Genomic DNA, 5698 nt, shown 5'->3' on the forward strand with positions numbered 1-5698 from the left:
AGAGGGAGTTTTGCTGTGCCACACTGATTTATGATGCCCGCCCACAAGCGCCGCTCCAGTGCCATGGCTTCCTTTCCCCCAAACCACAGAGCTTTTGCTAGAGGCCTCATCTAGGAATATCCTGGAGGACAGACAGGCAGGATGGGGTTTTAACAAGCTCATTTTCTGCAGCCTCTTCTCCCCTCCCCAACCTCCGGAGCCGAGCAAGGAAGCTGAAATTGTGTTGCTTACGGCGATGGTTGTCGTTTCTTAATTATTCATCATAGTTCCCCTGAACTTTAAATCAAGGCAGTAGAGAGAGGACGCAGCAACGCAGGACCAACTTCTCCCCTCCATCCGCCTCCCTGGCCTTCCCCTTGACCCTCCTCAAAGCCTCCCTCCCCCCTATTTCCACCTGAAGTCTATCCCAGGAGGTAGCACGGAGGTTTGCTTGCTGCCTGCTTATCAGAGGTGGGAGCCAACCTCCTCATTTGGGGCCTGGTGGCCATCCCTTGTTTTGCCTTGTCCGTTTCATCTCTGCCCAGGGCTGACGTGCAGCCTCTGCTCTGGCCCAGGTTCAATCAGGCATGGCTGTGCTGAGTCAGCTGGCTTAGAAACTTGGCCTTCAGAAGGAACTGCGGTTCTCGTTCTCTCCCTCTCTCTCTCTCTCCAGGAGCCTCAGCCAAGAGCCTATAGATAAATGCAAAGTGAGCAAGACAGTTTTAAATAAAGGATGGCTTCTGGAATTCAGGCATGGTGATCATCTATGGATGCCAAGGCCAGATTAGCTATTATGCTAAGTACACCGTATAGTAGGAAGCCTTCCAAAATATCACATGCAGGTCTGTTGCTTTAAAAGAGGGTTAGACAAACTGATGGAGGAAAGGACAGTTGGAGGCAGCAATTGCATCTGAATATCAGTCAGTGAAAACCACAGAAGGGGAGAGGGTTATTGTGCTCCAATCCTGCTTGCTGGTTTCCCAGAAGCATCTGGTTGGCCATTGTGTGTGAACAGGATCAGGTCACTGGCCTGATCCAGCGGGCTCTTCTTATATGTTCTTATGTTCCCTGCATTTGGTTTTTTAATTTTCATATTGGCAGTACTGGCCCTATCATTGGGCAGTGTGAGGAAGCTACCTTGGGTGGCTGATTCTGGTGATCATAAATGGGCAACAGATGGCTATTTAATGTATTGCTATAGAGTTTTTTTGGGACGCGGGTGGCGTTGTGGGTTAAACCACAGAGCCTAGGACTTGCCGATCAGAAGGTCGGAGGTTTGAATCCCTGTGACGGGGTGAGCTCCCGTTGCTCGGTCCCTGCTTCTGCCAACCTAGCAGTTTGAAAGCATGTCAAAAGTGCAAGTAGATAAATAGGTACCGCTCTGGCAGGAAGGTAAACGGCGTTTCCGTGTGCTGCTCTGGTTCGCCAGAAGCGGCTTAGTCATGCTGGCCACATGACCCGGAAGCTGTACGCCGGCTCCCTCGGCCCATAAACCGAGATGAGCGCCGCAACCCCAGAGTCGGCCACGACTGGACCTAATGGTCAGGGATCCCTTTACCTTTACTATAGAGTTTTTGCCCCAAGGGAGAGCTGCTTGTGGGATTTCCTGCCTCAGCTCTCAGAAGAATTCACCCTGCCTTGGGTTGAATCAGGGCAGCGTGGAGTGCCATTTGCTCATCAGCCTCAGGCAGCAAAATATTTTGAACTGTCCCTGGGGAATAAGCTAGCTATGTGCCACGTCGTCTGGACTGAACCTGCTAAGCGAGCCTGCTGTCCCTCAGATGCAGTGGGGGATGTGTGTCCCTTTCCCAGGGTCAAAATAAGATTCAGTTGCCGGTCTGGTTGGCTTTTGCCACCATCTTGTCCTTTGCCTCAGGCAGCAAAATGTGTTGAGCCAGTTCATGTGTAAGCTGCACGGAGCAGGGCTGAGAAAAAGAGGGAGCTGACTTGTTCAAGTCCCTGATAGCTTAAAAGAGAAGATGCTGAGAGGATACGCCTTTGCCACTTCTGAAACTGTGCAACCTCATCCCCTATAAGACTCAGGTTTGGGGCAGATAGTTCTCTGGTATTGCACAGCATAGTGGGGGGGAGGTATCTTTGACCCCCTTCCCCATTCATACGACTGGGCAGCCTCCAGCAATGATACAGTCATACCTCATATTGCGTCAGGTTCATGTTGCATCTTTTCGGCTTGCGAACGTGGCAAACCTGGAAGTGTATACTTCCGGGTTTTGCCGCATGTGCGCAGAAGCGTCCTGCGTGCTTCGCACATGCGCAGATGCAGTCTATCACATCACGTGGGTGCACAGAAGCGGCACTCTAATTGCGGACTTTCTGGGGTGTGAACAGTACCCCAGAACGGATTGAGTCCATAACTAGAGGTACCACTGTATCTAGTTTGTGGAGAATAAGGCTACGTACATACCATATACTTTAAACCCATCTATTCTCCCCTCCACCAAAGAACCACAGAATTGTAGAGTTGGAAGGGACCCTGGGGGTCATCTAGTCCAACCCCCTGCAATGCAGGAATCTCAACTAAAGCATCCATGGCACGTGGCCATCCAACCTCTGCTTAAAAACCTCCAGGGAAGGAGAATCCACCATTTCCCGAGGGAGCTTGTTCCACTGTTGAAGGGCTGTTACTGTCAGAAAGCTCTGAAATCGAGATGAGCACCGCAACCCCAGTCACGTTTGACGGTCCTTAACTGTCCACGGGTCCTTTACCTACATTCTTAAAGCCTTAGCAGCACTGCAAGGCTCCTTTGTATTGCAGTAAATGTGGAGCCCGGAAGAGGAGCGCTGCCCTGCGGCATTTTGTTGCAGATCACACTCGTACTCCTCGGAGCTTTCCTGAGTTGCCCATCGCACTTCAGAGCCCTTGGCAGCCACACACACACACACACACCCCGCACGTGGTACCAGAAACGCAGATCTCTGTCTCGCACGGAAGTTCTGCTTGCTATCTGTAAGGAATTGCCATCCAGGACAGTCTCCTCTTGGCCACAATTCAGCAAAACACTTAAGCTCATGAATCACCACTCCACTGCCACACTATCCATTATTGGATTAATCCCTTTCCCCTTATAAAAGCGGGATTCAGCTTCTCCACCACCAACAGTCCAAATTAATAGATACCTTTCCACCAGTGGATGCAGCTGCCTTTTTTCCTCAACACCAAGGCACTTCCTATATCCTAGCTGCTGTTCTGGTTGTTCCAGAAATTACAGGCTACAGGGTGTGACGGTACTGCTAGAACCCACTTTTAACCCCACGCAAAATTATTCCCCTTAGAAATTGCAAACAGCGTTGACAGGGTATCTGGATACTGCCAAGACCGCCTTCTAAATACCTTTTAGGGCAGTGGTTTTCAACCAGTGTGCCATGGGGTGCTTTGAGGGATGGTCAGGGTGCTGCGGGCAACACTGGCCTCTGCCCCACTTTCTTTCCCTCCCTCCTATGATACCATCTTCTGTATCTGCCTCCCAAAGGCTTGCACAGCTGTTTGTTGCAGTAATAGTAATAGTATTAAATTTTTATTTATACCCCCGCCCTTCCCAGTTCAAAAACCAGGCTCAGGGCGGCTAACAACAAATTTAAAACACTTAATTATAAAAGCAGCATAAAATACAGTATAAAAACATGAATAACAATAAAATTCAAAAATTAATTAGATAATCCCCAGGGCTAGCTGGCTGAATTGGTCCTACTTGGGCCAGCGAGGAGGCCAGGGGAGAATTAGCTGTGGGGTCCCAGAGCGGGTGATCTTCATAAAAGGGGAGGGGGAGGGAAGAGAAGGGAAATAAAAGATCAGGCTGAATTCAAATTAAAGGCCAGGCAGAATAGCTCTGCCTTACAGGCCCGACGGAAGGAGGTTAAATCCTGCAGGGCCCTAGTCTCATGGGACAGAGCATTCCACCAGGTCGGAGCCATCACTGAGAAGGCCCTGGCCCTGGTGGAGGATAGTCTGACTTCCTTAGGGCCCTTGTAGCTCTGGCTACAAGCTCCACAGGTGAATGGTGCCCCGGGGGCTGGCCAGGGGGTCCTCCCAGGCCCCTGTGGGACAGTGTGAGGAGGCACATCTCCTTGGGTCGGAGGGGGGCAGCTCAGAGACCAGGGGCAGCAGCTGTGGCTGCCTGGAGGACTCCCAAGGAGAGGGGAGAGGAGAGGAGGCTACTCCCCAAGGGAGAGTGTTCAAAAAAGGGTGAGGGGCTGCTGGCTCTGCAGGCAAGGGGTGACACAGCTGGGCTCCTGAGCCCCACAGGAAAGAAGGCCGCAAAAAGAATGTAGATGGTCTAGGGAGCCATGAACTCAAAAAGATTAAAAACCTCTGTTTTAGGGTATTGCCAGGTATAGAGGGTATTGCCTTCACTGGGAAAATAAAGAAAGCAATCATTTCTCCCCCCCCCCCAAAAAAAATCCCCTGGTGGTGTGTAAATGGTATGCAGGATCTGAATGTGAATGAGACCAATATTATCATCTATTTATTTATTTCTTGCATTTATATCCCACCTTTTCCTCCAAGGAAGCTCAAGGTGGTCACATGAGTCTCGCGCTCCTCATTTAATCCCCACAATGAGGCAGTGACTGGCCCAAGGTCACCCAGGGAGCTTTGCAACCAAGTGAGGATTCGAACACTGGTCTTCCCGGTACTAGTCCAGCACTCTAACCACTGCACCACATTGTCTTGGAGGCCAGAGTTTCACTATTAATACAAAAGAATGATCAGAACTTGAGTTCAGCAACACCTGGAGAGTCACAGGCTTGTCCCCCTCTGCTTTAAGCCAGGGGTCTCCCAGTACACCTGCCCTGCTGTGGACACCCAAACACTTCCTTAATCCTGTTTTTGTAATTTTCCGAGGCACGCAATTTTGCTCCGTAAAAAAACAGCAAAGGTTGGTGCTTTCAATGTGAACAGTAAATGTGCTCTCTCAGTAAAATATAGTCCCATTAACCACTATTGATCCATAAACTTTCCCACAAATTTGTCCCGTCCCCCCCATCACACACTCCCCAACAAGACTGGATTGCATCTTAATTTAAACTTCCTTTCTTTTTTTAAACCCCCACCCAAAACATTCAGCATTTGGTGAAATGCTGTCACGTCAGCAAAACCAAGAACAATACCCAAACCAGGCTGCACCGTCCAATTGACGACGATTCCCACCCCAAGCCAGATGATCAAGGAGCGAAACCATTTCCCCAGACAGATCCGTTCCTTTTCCTGGGCAGCCGGGCCCATTATGCAAATCCAGTGGGGGGAGAAGTTTAAAAGTCTGGAACTGCCGTATATTTCTTTATTTCATTAACATCAGTGCGAGTGGGAGAGTTAATGTGACAAAGTGAGCTCATTCCAGTGCTTGTCCAAACAGTTCCTTTATAAATTAACAAGATTGGTGATTTCCTTCTAACAAGAGTTCCAGAATGGCTGTATTAGGAAGACAGAGAAACTTTCAAAGTTAGGTAGCAAAACTAACACCAGTGAAGGGACTGGAGCAACCCGGAAAGCATGGAGATTCGAGCCCCACTGGAAGAAGGCAAGTGAGATGCTGCAGCGAGATGTTGCAGCGCTGAATGTTGCACTTCAGGGTCCTAGCCTCTTCACTCCCTTCCTCCCACCCAGTTTTCTATATCTCCTCTGTCAGCTTTATGAAGCTACTGAGCACACTTAGTCCACATTGGGCTGCTTGTGCATAGAGGCAGGTTTCCCCCCAAAATG

At 49.8% G+C, this 5698-nt stretch overlaps 1 protein-coding gene across 7 annotated transcripts in view; it reads left to right on the plus strand.

Moving 5' to 3' along the window:
* Positions 1–5698, plus strand: part of ELFN1 (extracellular leucine rich repeat and fibronectin type III domain containing 1) — a 269308-nt gene that overhangs the window by 237386 nt on the left and 26224 nt on the right. The gene's annotated exons all lie outside the window — the stretch shown is intronic.

This window comes from Podarcis filfolensis (assembly GCF_964270895.1).
Source record: "Podarcis filfolensis genome assembly, chromosome: 14".
Taxonomy (NCBI): Eukaryota; Metazoa; Chordata; class Lepidosauria; order Squamata; family Lacertidae; genus Podarcis; species Podarcis filfolensis.